Here is a 16,617-nt window from a genome sequence, read left to right as displayed (position 1 = left end):
CCTTCAAATGAGCTGACCTTCAAATCTTTGCAATTTTGACCATGAGGTTACTGACACAGTGACAGCTTTCTACTTTCTGTGATTCCGTTCCCCACACCTTCCCGAGTAGTGTACTCGACTTCAAGGATAATCTAATACAGAGTTTGAAAACCATACAGCATTTCAGGTCTATGTATAAAAATTAATCTTTCGGCAACTTTATTCTAACAGAACCCATTTCTTATTTTTCCCCACTTGTCTAGCTGAGATGTTGATAGTAATAACAGGCAATACTGCTGTTGATTCACGGTGTTGGGAAGTGGGGATGGAAAAAGCAGCCCAAGAGACAAACAGTTTGTCTTTACAGGACACATCTGAACATCTAAGTACAGGAATAAACCACAAAGGCCTTAAGCTCATTTTCTTCAGAAGCTGGCATTCAAGAATTTAGCTATTCCTTTTAGCAAATTTAATTTACCTTTTCAAATTCTGGCAGGTCACACTAAAATATTCAAGTCAGGAATAGAATGTAATTTTAGAATCTAATTAATTTAAAAAATTGTGACTTATTTTTGTTTAAAAACTAAGATAAATTAAAAATTACAGTCAATGGAATTAAGTAGAAAACCTTGACATTCAGTACCAGGAAGCCAAGGATTACATATATGTCTATACAGGAAAATTTTTTTGACTTTTAAGAAATTGCATCGAGCTGTCAGGACCAGCTCTTCTCCTTTAAAGTGGTTTTTATATATTTTTTCCAATATCATTGGAATGAACATGAAATATAATTTCATAGGTCAATGCAAAAAATGGCCCTAATCCCATAAGGGGTACTTCTAGGCTGCTCCATGCACCTGAACTGAAGGGCTGTTATTAAATGATAGTAAACAGCTCAAATTTGGAGCTAAATTTGGCACTACCTTCAAGGAACACCCACACCAAACTCCTCCCCACTCACCCACTCCCCTCCCCTGGGAAACTGAGCAATTGAGTGTGCTTGGGCTTGAGGACAGAAAGAGAAGATTCAAAACTTTAAAGCATTCCTGCTTTTGTCCCTGTGCGTCTTGTCATGTTTAATGAACGACACTGTGAATTGTCTCCCATAACCAGTTGTTTTGGCCCTCACTGGAAGATGAGACAATAGATGTTTTGCTCTGTCTTCAGAGAGAGCGGATGCTGGATTTTTATCAAGAAATATTTTTTTCTCAATTATTTATCCTAAGTTTCTTCATTTAGTTCAAACAAAAATAATTATGAAATAAAGTGATTTAAACTGACAGCCTGGTAAACACTGATCCCATACGCTTAAATGTCACATTCACTGGCTGTGTAATGGGAAAGTCATATCAGTTCCCTGTTATCCAATGATTCTTTAAGTGGGAAAATGTAATTTTTTTTTCCTCCAACGAAACGTATGACTTTTATGAAATGGATAAAAATACACAACTGCTTCTGCTTTTTAAAAATCTCCCTTGAGCATATTTTTATTTGAATTCTGAGAAAAAGAATGACTTTTCATTGCTATACTATGCCATATATTTAAAGTATTACATGATGTTATAATTGATAATGTCACTAAATATTTTTAAACATAATAAAATATAAAATACATTATTTTCCTTCTCCTGTGATGAACCATTTTACTCTGTTCCTTTAAAGACATGAAGTTTAAAGGTTTACACTGCAATAAGCTATTAACGTCAACTGTTTCACAATTCATAACATAAATTTATAACAAGTTTCTCCGTTTTTAACTACATGGAAGCATGGGGCTATTTCTGAAGGCAATGTTTCCTGCAATTTCACTTTCTTCATCAGAAGTCACCCATAAGTCAACTGCCCCAGGTATTTCAGAATGAATTTCTTTTGATGGCTTCAGTGATTTCTCTCCCTTCCAGCTCAGGAGTTGCGAGGCAAAGCGAAGCAGAACAGGTGCTGGTGCACTGCACTACGAACAGGATCAAACGCCAGGTAATGTGCAGCAATTGTTCTGTAGCTGACAGCTAACTTCTAATAACTGAATCACAATATTACTGTTCATTTCTTGCTAACTGAAATACAACTCGCAAACTTCACCTTCCTTCTCCTGAACTCTTTGAACATTTTTCCCTTTTGTCTTTACAGGCACAGTAAGTAGCAAACAACCCCCCTCACTCCACACTGCAATGCACAGTGGGTTGAATTCTGCACTGTTTTGATTCGTTTTATTTTTAATCTTTTTAGAGTAGAATAGTGAGTTTGGAAAGTTATTGTATTTTGCACAGAAAAAACAACCCAGACTCCAAATTCTGTCCTTTAAAAAGCTTCAACAGTTTGGAGTTGGGTCTGGTTTTTTCTGCCCTGCAGACTGTGTTCACTTCAGAGAGGATGGATGGAGAGGGATGAGGATCCCTCAGAAACTGTCTGATGTGGCAGTACCTGAATGTTATCCCAACTAATCATAGGGAATGTCTCCTACTCTGCTTGCTGACACCAGGTGCATCCACATCGGCTTTTTGCCTTGGATGAGCAGTGAGTGTCCTTCTCAAGTGATTTTTCCGCTCATTGCACTGACCAGGCTACAATTCACACCCCAATGTGGCCTTGGAGCCAAGACACTGGGTTTCTTTTACATGAAATTGGAAGAGAACTAACTCCAACTGCTGCTGGGCTTAACCAGACCTCAGCCAAAAGAAACCCCCCACAATGTACACAGAGTGGATGCCAGGTCCTTAGCACCAACAGCTTGGCTCTGAGGACCTGCTCCTGTGGCGCTGCACTGCTTGCTAAGGTAGACATGTAACAGGCTATCTTCAGATCCTAAATTAATAGTGATAGACCTAAAGAAGTCAACTGCCAAGACAAGAACATATCCCATAACACCAAAGTAAAAGGTAGGCCTGTTGGGAAGGCTTTTTCCTACATAAAACAGAGATATGCCACAGGCAGTTTTTTACTTGGATAATTTTACAGCTTTGTACTTTATGAAAATAGAAAATATGAAACTACAGAAACATGTACATTAAAACCCACTACCTGGAAATTAAATTCTGTTTTAGTTATATATTATTAAATGTTACAATGCAATACTAAATACTTTCCAACTATTTACTTAACCTTGCTCTTCAGCATATAAAATTTATCTCAGATTTTGTTCTTTGTACTTCAATTTGTTGGTAAACTACATCCCCAGGAGGTCCAAGCAAAGCGTTAGACTACATGCTTTGGGAGAATGCAGCAAACTGTAGAGGTTCTTAAAAAAAAAAGCTTTGGAAGACAGTAACAGTCTCATACAGAACACACATTAAGCCAAAGCTGATGGGATTCAGTGGTGTTCCAGTAAGAAGCTCAGGCATGAAAAGCGCCGCAGCAGCAGCCCAAGAGCCCAGCTCTGATCTACAGAATGAGCCAAATTCGCATCACACATAAATAAGCACAACTGAAGTGCAGCCACAGGAACTGCACCCACCTTCACGCGTCCAAATTTGATAGCCAGATACACTAACGCTCCTATCAAGCATGAGGAAATGTGGCTGTTATCTTATTCCGAGCTGCTCTTCAAGAGCAGTATCAGGGACTAATCGATTGGCTTAAAGGGAAAATGTGGAGAAAAGAACAAAAATAGATCAATGTATGAAATACTATGCAATGTAATACAGACCTACGATTGATCACATTACTGCTTTGCCAGATTGGCCTGCAGTTGGGAAATATTCCTGCCTGGAAGAGGTCACTAACAGGGCAAATCAGTTGCTTAAAAACATGAGCAGTTCTCATCTCTCACCTCGATTCAATTTCTCTGTGAAAAATACAGGTTTTGCCTAACACTAGCAAGTTCTTTTTTACAATGAACTAAGAATACTTGTTTTTACCTGTCTAATTGGGTAAAATTCTGAAAAGTTACCCTGGGGTCACTGTGAAGGCCAAAATATTTAATAAAAAGACTACAAAGACCACCACCACTGGAATGGAAAAAAAAGTATTCTGCCGCACCAAGAGGAAGACACAAGCTGTTTCCTTAGCAGTGAAGTTACGTCAACAGCGCACCAAGCAGTTCCCTAAAGCTGGCTCAGGTTGCTAACGCACTGTTCTACTGAGGCGAATAGGTTTTCAAGAAAAGTTAATTAGTGCAAATGAAAACTATGCCATGCAGCTACACTTCTTCTGCTACCTGAACAATCTTGCATGGCAGGACACTATATAAACAGAATATATTTTTATATAGCTTGTAACATGGTCTCTTTCTCTGTTTCACTCATCCTACCTTAATTTAATCAAATTAATGTATGTATGTATGGAACTGCTATCTCTGCAGGGCACTGGGGAGACACTATAACGTCTGGCAAAATTGGTTTTGTGATGATGCAGATCAGATTTAAGGTTAGAAAGAATGCCCATTGCTTATTTAAGTAAAAGAATATTACAGATGTCATTACTGGTAACAGCAGTTAAAATACAATGACATCAAATGCAATACAGGGCTGAAGGAAATTATCAAAAAAGAGGCAACAGGCTTTTCTCTGGCACATGTCTGAAAGGTCTCAAGAAGCAAACTTGTATGAGTACACATTAACCAGGGGAGGGACAGGAAAATGCATGAAACACAAAGACGAACAAGCGCTGTCACGACATGTGATGGAAGGCCAGCAGATACCACAGGTATTCCTGCGGGAAGGGAAGACCCTCTGCCCTCTAGACGGCATTCCGCGCCGTACAGCCCAGATGCCCCTGCAGAGCCCTGCCAGGCAATCCAATCATTTCTCCACCTGCACAGGAAACGTGGGCTCACACGTCAAAAAGATCAGATGGCAGTTCTTGGTCTCCACGGGAAGGTGACAACCGCACACTGCTGAAGGGCAGCACGGGCTGTCCTAGGGCAGAGCCCCTGGTTTAGCTGTTTGGTGGGGGAAGCAGAGGAAAGGTGCTCAGTCCGAGAAGAAACACAGCGGAGGATCTCCCTGACCCTGCATGGGGAAATGCAACTTGCAAGTAGAAGGGATGGGCAATTTGTGAAAACATATAGCTCACACACTTCAGGGGAAGAAAAAGATTGTCCTCATGAAAAAACAAACCTCTCTTTCTACCTGTTATTTAAAAGTACTGCAGATCTTAACCAGGCACATGCACATTAAAGCATGTACGTATGCATGTATACATGTCCATGCATATAACGTAATACTGTACTCACATATAGCTGTTTTGATGATACACTGAAATTAAATAAATAGTTAGTGAGTAATCAGGTATCTACGGAACCATCAGTGAAAATCAGTCATGTATAATGGACTGAAGCCAGACTATTCCACATTTGATTTATCTACTCTCTTTATATATTTATAACTAATCTTAAAATCTGTGCTTGTCACCATGACAGATTAAGCAGACTTAAAAATAATCGTTTGAGTATTTTCTGCTGTGGACTATTAAAGCGGCTGCATAATAAAGGCAGTGAATATTGAATTTCATGTGTATATTAAGTACATAGATTTCACACGTGTACTTAAACACATGGCCAACACAAGAGCCAAGACCCTTACATGCTAAGAGTTAGCACAGGTCCAGTAATTCTAGCAACATGAGCATAACTGTACCTGCCCAGAATCCCAGCTCTCATCTCCAATTCTGTAGTTCTACCTGACAAACAAAAAGGAAATCACTATCGAATTATGAAAAAGTGCATCACCATGCAGACCTCATTACCATTTCATCCTTTTCCAAGGCCAGTAAAGAGAAATGAAAAGAGAGAAATTATTTTGCTATGTAATAGTTGTAAGGGATTCAGCTCTAACAGCTGAGGTAAACTAATTGGGATTTCCTATGCAGCCAGTGGAGAACGTCCACAGAACACCGGGATTTTCTTAATAATATTAGCTTGACGTGAACTGCAGCTATTTGTTTAGTTTATGAACTACACAACTGTCATCACTGTCAGCCAAACTGCATGCATTAGTATGCAAATTAAAAATGTAAGGCGTGATTCTAAAATCTCTGTCACACAGAATCTTTCCTCTGAAGGAAGTGCCACTGTGAGCAATGAGACGGCTCACGGAAAGTGCTTGTGTAGAAGCCTGGAGCACATACCTGATAGAAACTATTTAAAAAAACTACTGAGTCTTGCTCTCTGAAATGATAGATGTGTTGGGATAAACACAGTCACCTAGATCTATAACATCGTGTTGGAAAATCTCATTTCATTCAGCGTGGAGAGTGAATTTTCAATTGTACCACATGCCTGATTGCTAAAAAAGGTAGGTTACATTATCTGCTGATTATGTGCAAGAAGGCGCTATACCTGGAGAGAAGGGCACTGAAAAGCTATCATTATTTAAATTATAAAAGTCAAACTGAAATCTCAGATTCCTTCACTGCAACCTAGCAAGGACTCTTTGCAGAACACGGTTAACATTTATTTCAGTAGAGAAAATCTGACAGGTTTAATAAAACCAAGACGATTTTCCTTGACTTCTGTGACTTACCTTTTCTTCACTGACCACACCTCTTTCTCAGACCTTCTGGCACCAAATCACTATTCTTGTAGCCATATTCAATACTTTGAACTATTTAAAGAGCGTCTGTTATGTCAGCCAAGCAAGTACCAAAGAGCCATTGTACTGGAATTTGGAATAGCATACAAAGAACTAAATTTGTAATCTGCTTTTACAATAAATACATGCTAGTTACATTTGGTTGTGCTACAATGGGCATTAAATGCTTATCTATGTTCTCCTTCTTTTTTTGTAAAAATTCCAGAGCTCAATGTATTATCATCAGGATCCTACAGTTTACCTACAATTTTCACAACTGCATGCATCACAATTTAGGCAAAAAATCAACACTATAGGCAAACTAAAGGATCTTTTAAACAGTATCCTGACTGAAATATTAATGTAAATTAAAAACTGCACATAAGAAATGTTTCTTCCACCAAGATGTTTGATTCACTGCCCTGGAAAAAGATATTTTCTGTCATTCTAACTTGAGAAGGTACAAACCAGGAACAGCATTACTCACTCCGCCTTTCCAATGTGCCTTGTAGCTCACTTGGATAGACTGATGTGTGTGGTAAGAATCACAGAATCACAGAATAGTAGGGGTTGGAAGGGACCTCTGGGGATCATCTAGTCCAACCCTCCTGCCCAAGCAGGGTCACCTACAGCAGGCTGCACAGGACCTCGTCCAGGCGGGTCTTGAATATCTCCAGAGAAGGAGACTCCACAACCTCCCTGGGCAGCCTGTTCCAGTGCTCCGTCACCCTCAGAGGGAAGAAGTTCTTCCTCATGTTCAGACGGAACTTCCTGTGCCTCAGTTTGTGCCCATTGCCCCTTGCCTGTCACTGGGCACCACTGAAAAGAGCTTGGCCCCATCCTCCTGACCCCCACCCTGCAGATATTTGTAAGCATATATTAGGTCCCCTCTCAGCCTTCTCTTCTTCAGGCTGAACAAGCCCAGTTCCCTCAACCTCTCCTCGTAGGGGAGATGTTCCAGTCCCCTCACCATCCTCATAGCCCTCCAATGGACTCTCTCCAGTAGCTCCTCATCTTTCTTGAACTGGGGAGCCCAGAACTGGGCACAGTACTCTAGATGAGGCCTCACCAGGGCAGTGTAGAGGGGAAGGAGAACCTCCCTCGTCCTGCTGGCCACACTCTTCTTGATGCACCCGAGGATCCCATTGGCTTTCTTGGCATCCAGGGCACACTGCTGGCTCATGGTTAACCTGTCGTCCACCAGGATGCCCAGGTCCCTCTCTGCAGAGCTGCTCTCCAGCAGGTCCACCCCAAGCCTGTACTGGTGCATGAGGTATCTGATGGTAGAAAGCTAGTAACTTTTAGTAAAACTTAAATTGATTGTATGAGTAGGCTAAAGGAGAAACAGGCAGATAGGCAGCAAAAACTCCCATTAGACAAGTAGTTGATGGGGTATTACGTGATGGTTTAGTAGGCATGGTGTTGTTGGGTGGATGGTTGGACTTGATGATCTTAGAGGTCTTTTCCATCCTATGATTCTATGACTCTATGATGTCACATTTACAACAATTAAATGCAATTTTAAAATGGAACAGCATAGGAACACTAGTCGGAGCATATTCTGTTGTGCAGTTCGCTGAATTAGCAAATTTCAACAGATTACTGCTTTGTGGGTATCTCATAGTAGAAAGCAGAGAGTCAGTCTGAAAGTTTTTACCTTTTCAATGTCTGCCAGAAACTCAGAAGCTTTGTATGTTGTGACTCAAAACATTTAACTTCTGAACCACTGCTGTGCTTCATAGGAGATGCAAGTCAACACCCTTTTTTCCCCCTTAAACTTAGATAGAAAATAAAACAATACTATCTGTTATTCAGACTAAAATTCCCAGGAGGCACCACGGTTGATTTTAGAAACTAAGTATTTTAAGCTTTCATTGAACTGAATAGTCACAAAAATGCAGATATGAATGGCCTCCTCCACGCCTCTTCCACCAGTCACAGAGGCAATGACTTCATGTACAGACTTACTGATATCAAGGCACTCTCCCACTTCAGATGGAACTGTTTGATGGAACAGTCAATCAGCGGTCTCTCTCTAAAAACAGCAGCAAGTGGTTAGAGGAATGAAAACCAGCGCAAACTTGAACAGCTCTTCCTACATCTAGTGGGCAGAGCTATTTTCAACAGCCCTGAGTAAATTCATATCTGTATTAGATCATGTTGATTTTTGCACGCCAAAAAAAGAATTTGCTATGAATTTTGTCTGGCTTACAAAGAAAAGTGTAAAAGGAGAGAGAAAAAAAGAAAATCCTTTTAGATCCTCAACATTTTACGTGTCCGCAAGAAGTACATCACCTTCTCTTCAATACTCATCATATACTAACTGAATTTAACTCTGCCCAGAAGAGTTTTCTATTAGTCTTCATCTTCTATAAGAAGATATTATTTTTATCAACATCACAACTAATAAGGTGCATCGACCACCAAAAGCTATTCAGTGTCTGTGCCAGCTACAGAGAATGTAGCTTCATGCACTTGTGGGCAACATGTAGGATGGATGGAAAAGCCACAGTGAAAGCTCTGAACAGCAGGAGGGAATGAGGACACCAAGTTGAGTGGCACGATTGACACGCCTGAGGGATGGAATGCCATCCAGAGGGACCTGGACAAACTCCAGAAGTGGGCCCACATGAACCTCATGAGGTTCAACAAGGCCAAGTGCAAGGTCCTGCACCTGGGTCAGGGCAACACCCGCTATCAATACAGGCTGGAGGATGAAGAGGTGGAGAGCAGCCCTGCAAAGAAGGACTTGGGGGTACTGGGGGATGAAAAGCTGGACAGGAATCAACAACATACACTCGTAGCCCAGCAAGCCAACCATATCCTGGGCTGCATCCAAAGCAGCATGGCCAGCAGGGCGAGGGGGGGATTCTGGCCCTCTGCTCTGCTCTGGTGAGACCCCACCGGGAGTCCTCCATCCAGCTCTGGAGCCCTTAGCACAGGACAGACATGGACCTGTTGGAGCAGGGCCAGAGGAGGCCACAAAAATGATCCGAGGGCTGGAACCCCTCTGCTGTGAGGAAAGGCTCAGAGAGTTGGGGCTGTTCAGCCCGGAGAAGGGAAGGCTGTGGGGAGACCTTCTTGAGGCCTTTCAGTACTTAATGGGTGCCTGTAAGAAAAAAGGGGACAAACTTTTTAGCAGGGCCTGTTGCGACAGGACAAGATGGTAGATTTAGACTGGATATAAGGAAGAAATTTTTTACAGTGAGGGTGGTGAAACACTGGCACAGGTTGCCCAGAGAGGCTGTAGATGCCCCATCCCTGGAAAGATTCAAGGTCAGATTGGATGGGACTCTGAGGAACCTGATCAAGTTGAAGATGTCCCTGCTCATTGCCAGGGGGTTGAACTAGACAGCCTTCAAAGGTCCCTCTCAATCCAATAGCATTCTATGATTCTATGACCTGGCAGGATGGAGGGTACAAACATCTGGGAAGGAGGTGCATCTCAAGACTGCAGCAGGAGTGGGTGAGGACAGATGGCAAAGAGGAAAGCACCCCAGAGCACAAAGGCAAGGAGAAACAGATAGCAGCCATAAGACACGCATCTCAAAGACTAGGACCAACTGAGCCACTGAAGACCTACAGTAGAACAGTTCAAGTATCAACAGATTACAGAATACATTCAGCTTGAGAGTACTTGTTTGGTTTTAATTTAAAATTCACTTGATTATTGGGAAGCTAAAACAGTTTGCCAATACTATCACCAGCAAAGAGCTGGAACAAACTGGGCTGTTTTTGAAGCCACTGATGCAAGTCAATGCTGATTCATTATCAGCCACGGGAGAAGTTTGGAAATCAGACTTTCCCTGCCTCACTGTCTCATCCCTGGCTATAAAGAAAGGAGTTCTTAGGCACAGTTCAGAAAAATAATTATAAAAGTCTCCTACTGAAAAGATTTAGAAGTAAAATAATCCAATAATTGGGATTAAGTAGGTTGGCCTTTGGTGACTGATCAGCATAATGAATCTAGTTATGTGGATGGCCAAGGCATTGGGCTAAGAAGAGGCTTCTGGCTGAATCAGTTTAAATGCATTGGCTAGAACAAGACTGGTTGCTACAAAATATTTAGAACATTGCTAAAAAATATTTCAAAGTGTCATGATTTTTCTATGCATGTAAGTAAAGTGATTCAAATTTCCTATAAACCAAAGTGAAGCAGCTAACTTTCAGGAAACAAAAAGTTTTTTCTCACAGTTATTTTCAGAAACTCAGGCTCTTTGCCCCTGCATACTGTATGTTTCTTTCCATGGAAAATAATATAATTATTAAATTTCTTAACACTTTAGATTGTAGTACATGGAAAATGGCGGGGAGGGGAAGAAGAGAAAATAATGTAAGAGCAAAACAAAAGCCACCAGCACCCCACTCAAAGTTATCTTCTCAATCCACTCAAAGGAAATATGCACCCTTCTCATATTTCTTTTTTATCTTTTTTATAGTTCATTGATATCATGTCTTTCTTCCTCTGCAGGGTAGTAAAAACATAATATGGGAAATACTTGACATACTTCCTCATTTGTTTAATGGTGATGATACAAGGGAAATTACCCCTCTAATATATTTGAACATTTAGCTTATTATCCTGAGTGAGTTTTCTCCCAAAGCTCAATTTGTTAAAACAAAACACATCTTTCTATGATGAACTGCAAAGGGCAAGAGGGCAACATTCTATAATTAAAATTAGAGCAGTTTCATGACTCTTCCCTAGCAGATACTGCTTCTACCGCAGCTTAGTTTACTGAAACTTACATTGAGTCTCACTCACCCGCAAGCAATGAGATTTTCACACATGAATTAGGCTTTTCATTTGATAACTTCAAGGTTACAATTTAATGCTACCCTAGTGGCTTCCTATTTGCTGAAAAATGCAAGGTTGTGAGCAGCCTTCAATCATTGTATTTTGAGGCCAGTGGAACTCGTGCCCATTGCAGAACTTCTGGGAGGGAAGGGGGACACTCAGCAAACCAGGGGAACCACTTCCTTGTTGACAACGTTTATTTTAATTTGAATGTAAACACTGTGTTTTTAGCAAGGAGCTAGTTGTGTGCCATCATACGCTAATGTGGATAAATCATCTCTTCTGAAGAGTGGACACTGCCCCCACATAACCAAAACTCATGAACTCCCCATAACAAGGTGATGGTACACTGCTCATCTAACAGAGGGGAGTGGAATGGGACCGTGTGTGGTCAAATGAGACACGCACAGCCAGCCACGAAACAGAACAGGTGCTAGCAAAAATCATAGAATTATACAATAGAATCATAGAATGGTAAGGGTTGGAAGGGACCTTAAAGATCATCTGGTTCCAAGCCCCCTACCATGAGCCCGGACATCTTCCACTTCCAAAATATGATGTCCTATCTCAAATGCAGGCACTACTCATCCCATAACAGATGGACATCTTGTCGTAAGGCAAACATGGTGCACCATATGATGCAACGTACGTGCCGACTCCTGCCATAGGGGAAGCAGCAAAAAGAGAGGGTTGGAGTGAGTAGGGGCAATTGATTTTTTTTTCCTGCAGACTAGATCTAGGATCTGTAGTTTAGATGTTCTTTATATGTGGTAACTCAGTGTCTAGGAGCTGGATAGACACGTAGACTCGAAACCTTAATTCCGCCTCTTCTGTATCTGTTTTGCTCTTTGTTTCCTGTGTAAAACGTGTTACCCTACCAGACTAAACCAGGGCATTACGGCCCTCTCCCTTGAGTTGTTTCCAGTTCCATGTCTTTGAGTCCAAGTGTAAGAATACATTCAGACAGAAGTAGCCAGAGGACTGCATGTCTCATTCTAGCTCTTCACCTGTCTACAGATGGGGTACCAAGGCTCAAATAGAGCAAACAGACCATACAGGATGCAAGACATCTGCAGCCGAGATGGGAACTGAATCCAGTCTTCTTGAGTCTTCATCCAGTATCTACTCACACTCCTCTTTCTTTTTGAGGAATTGAGAGGACATGCAGCGTGTGAAAGAACAAAATCTGTGTATCTTACAGAACTCCTTTTTATTGGCTAAGCAGAGCATCATCCAAAACAACCTCCAGTAACTACTCTTTGGTCATTTAGTTCGGAGCAAGCCCAGTCAATTTACTTTCTTCATAACCAACCAAAAGCAAATACTCTCTAAGAAAGGTGCCCTACTGCAGCTGCAAAGGAAGTCCAGAAGAGCTGGAGCATTTCATACAGCTAGACATAGTTAATTCATACTGAACTATCCTCACTGCATAATTGTCTGTGCAAATGACAGACTTTAATAAGCCTTCAAAACTGACATAGTATTTATCACTGATTAAATTTTTTAAATCAAAGTAACTACGGCTTTTACAGACATGTTTAGATTAAGACTGACACTAACTCAGTATATCAATTTAATTCACTTGCAATTATGCAGGTGCTCGGGCAGCCTGTATTTCAGTCATTTAAGGCTAAATTGGGGCAGAGAGCCCATAGCTCCATATTGTATAACAAAGCTCTGGGACAGTCTTAAGGCCTTTACAGACACTGTTTTTCAAATACAGAATATTCTCAGAGTTTTCCTCTGTGCACTGTGACTGTGTAAACTGTTTGCTGGAAACAAGAAATAGTATACAATCTTGCAATAAGAGTCCATCTAATATCTAACATACCCACCAGGAGGGCAAATTAAGGTTTTGTGAAAAATTTCCAACTTACATGCATATGACTTTGGAAATAAAACATTATTGTTTTACTGTAATTGCGTATATACCTACATATACCCGGAATTGTTGTACAGGGGTTGATGCATGTCCAGAATAAATTATATTTTTTGTACATTTCTGGCTACCATTTAAAAAAACTTGCAATTCTTCTGGTGACAAAAGCAGACTTAAAACATGAAGGAGCTGATATGTTATTCAGCGTACTTCATTAATATTTCATTTTTTGCAGCACTCCAAATACACAGAGAAGTTATCAGAAAATTTTTTTTGGTGCTTTGTAAGAGTTAGAAGGCATTTGATCATAACTGCTGAAGTAAATTAAGTGGCATTTCAAGAGCAGCCAACTAAAAATGCTGAAGGCACAAAGGAATTTTGATATCCAGGAAATCACAATTAATTTCAACTACATAAAATGGGATACAAGATGGTATGAACCATTTGTTATTTGTCATCTGTTTCATTTGATTAGAAACGTATGGCATTTATCAGTCAGCAGAGCACAAATAGAATTTGCTGTAAATGATACAGGATGTAAAAACATTATAGGTAAAAGGAGCAATGGGAGAATATGTATATATATTTCTTACCTAAGTATATGATAACTTTCACCTGGGCTGACAACAAAGACACTTTATTATACTGATTTGTATTGTTCAGTGAGAAACTCTCTAGGTTAAACACAAGTTAATAAAATCTAAAAGGTATTACAGAAAATTATTTGGCAATACATTTGACAGCACCCAAGTATAGGAAAAAAAAAATGTTAACTACAACTCTACTGATATGGAAGCTATTTAAAGAAATTCTTCTGTGAAAATGAAGCCTCAGCCCTTTTTTAACACTTCAGATTTGATAATTTCCTGGTCCATATCCAACAGTCTAAGATGACTACAGTTTTCCTCACATTGCCAGAAATTCCTGAAGAAAGCCATCACGTACCTCCTATCTACCATGCCAGTACTCCAGAAAGGGCAGAAACAATTTATTTCATGTATGGAACAGGAACTTTTCCCATAGAGATATTCTACATAAAAGAAGCTAAATAATCTATTGTATTGTATTTGTATTGGCTAAACTACTTGTTTATCCCCGTGCTGGTGGAAAGGTTTTCTCTTCTGGTACCTCATTCATTTGAAACTTAGCTCAGACATACACAACATTTTTCGTTTTAATGTGATCAGTCAAGAGAAGGTATTAACCAGAAAAAAACCTGCCGAATCTAAACTCCTGTATAATGAAAATGTTACACCGCTTGCTCAAAGTTTTCCCTAGATGTACACTGTCATATACATTATATACATATACACATATATACATACAAACCTACAGTCCCTCTTTTCAAGAGAAGCTCATTCTAGCAACAGGACAATGAAAATAGGTAAGGAGGAGGATAGAGTAATTTTACAATGCTCTAACACATTGGGTTACATCTTTTCATGAGCTACACCTGAGTAACAAAAAGCAAATACGAAGAGATACGAAAAGATTTCTTAAAAGTTCTGATATTCATGAAATTATATTAATAGGCATTAATGGAGCAGGTCCCACATTTTAACTATAACTTTTACTAGGTTCTGTTTATTGGCAGTCTTCAGATTCTACAGTGCACAGATGGAGGACCAACTTTAGAAAGTACTTTATTAGCCTTGCTGATGTTATTAATTGAGTATGACATAGTAACATTTCATCACGTAAAGTAAGATTAAAGATTCTGACACTCACAGCAACGGAACTAACAAACAGTAATTTTTTATTCGTTTCTATATAGACTAAAATAGAATGATTACTCTGTAAATAGTAAAGGATTAGAACTGCTAATTGCATACAACTTAAAAAAGTATGTCTCTCAACTAATAGACCACAGTGTCTTTGACACTAGAATTTATATTCTTCAAGGGAAAAATTAAGTGCAAGAATATATAACACTAACCAACACAATTAACAACACTTTGCTTTAATTATCTTGAGCCACAATTAATGTTGGCCCTGCAGTTCATCTTTCCACTTTGACAGCTCCTTAGACTATTTATGTAGATTAATTCCTGAAGCATTGGCATTCACTAATATGTGTTTTTGAACAAGCTACTGCACAACACTGACATCAGTGAGGAGACCTATTCACTGACCTTCCAGAACTAGATTCTGTCTGTCCATAACATTACGTTATGTATCTGGGCAATTTGCCACAACTGATAAAGGCTGTGACATTATTGAACAACTTACTATCAACTGAAGGCATAAAGAACTGCAACTGTCACGCAGAGTGATTAAGAAGAAGGCGAAGCAAACACAAATCATGCATATTAGGAACTAAAAGACTGTAAGGAACCTACAGTCATTCTCCATCGACAAAGCAAGACTATAGTAAACTGCACATTTATCAGTTTCATGGGCCTTAAAAATTTAGTACCTTGTGTTTTTTTTCCCAACGCAAAATTAGAGTTAATTAATATTAAATGTGTTTATTTTACAAACAGCCTAAGATTTTAAAGGAAAGAAAAATTGCAGAGACTGCCTATATCTTTCAGATTTCAGATTCTGTATTTAGATCCAAACATGATTATAACTGTTCATGTCACATTTTTAACAAAGCCCTCAAGAACAAAAATCCAGAGTTTTCATTTGATCAGAGCACAACTCAAAAGAAAAGTTACGATGCAAAAGAGCCTTCACACTTAACAAAAAATGTACAGGCCCAGTGATGAAGTCTTTGTTTACTGAGACTCTGCATATGCAAAATGCCACTAAGCTCGTTCTAAGGCATTCATTTATCCATACATAAACACTACATAGATACTTGAACAGAATAGAATGGGGGAAACACTTGAAAAGTTAAAAATATGCTTTTGTACTAGTTCAAAATGATATTAAAATACGCACAGTCTTATTTTTGCATAGACATCGAAACCCATCCTTGTATCAAGGAGCACAAAATAAGTTCATATACATAGCAGTTAGAGTCTAACCTGCATCTTTTCCATGGTTGCCTAAAAAACACTTTAAAAGTTTTCTTCTAGTTAGGAATTACCACAAGGTGCATTATTTTATCCATTTTAATTTTCCAGAAATGCACTCAAAGTGTAGAGTGTGCAGTTCTCCAAGGAAACAGATTTTCCACAATCTAGCAGTAAACAGACCCGAGCTCTCCCAAGCAAGCAGTCCAGCAGTTAGAAGTTCAGCAATAAACCACAATGAAGCAACACTGGTTTTATGACAGTTGTTACACCACATGTATTATTCTTATAATATTAATAATTGAAGCAAAACCAGTAAAAAACATTGAGAGCCGCCTTAAGAAGAAGGACTTGGGGGTGCTGGTTGACGAGAAGTTCAACATGACCCACCAATGTGTGCTCACAGCCCAGAAAGCCAACTGTACCCTGGGCTGCATCCAAAGCAGCGTGGCCAGCAGGGTGAGGGACGGGATTCTGGCCCTCTGCTCTGCTCTG

At 39.8% G+C, this 16,617-nt stretch overlaps 1 protein-coding gene across 3 annotated transcripts in view; it reads right to left on the bottom strand.

The window, feature by feature from the left end:
* The window catches only part of NCKAP5 (NCK associated protein 5), a 404,131-nt gene that overhangs the window by 112,319 nt on the left and 275,195 nt on the right, over positions 1–16,617 (bottom strand). The window lies entirely within an intron of this gene.

Source organism: Opisthocomus hoazin, chromosome 9 (assembly GCF_030867145.1).
Source record: "Opisthocomus hoazin isolate bOpiHoa1 chromosome 9, bOpiHoa1.hap1, whole genome shotgun sequence".
NCBI lineage: Eukaryota > Metazoa > Chordata > Aves > Opisthocomiformes > Opisthocomidae > Opisthocomus > Opisthocomus hoazin.
This window is presented reverse-complemented; position numbering and strand designations above follow the sequence as displayed.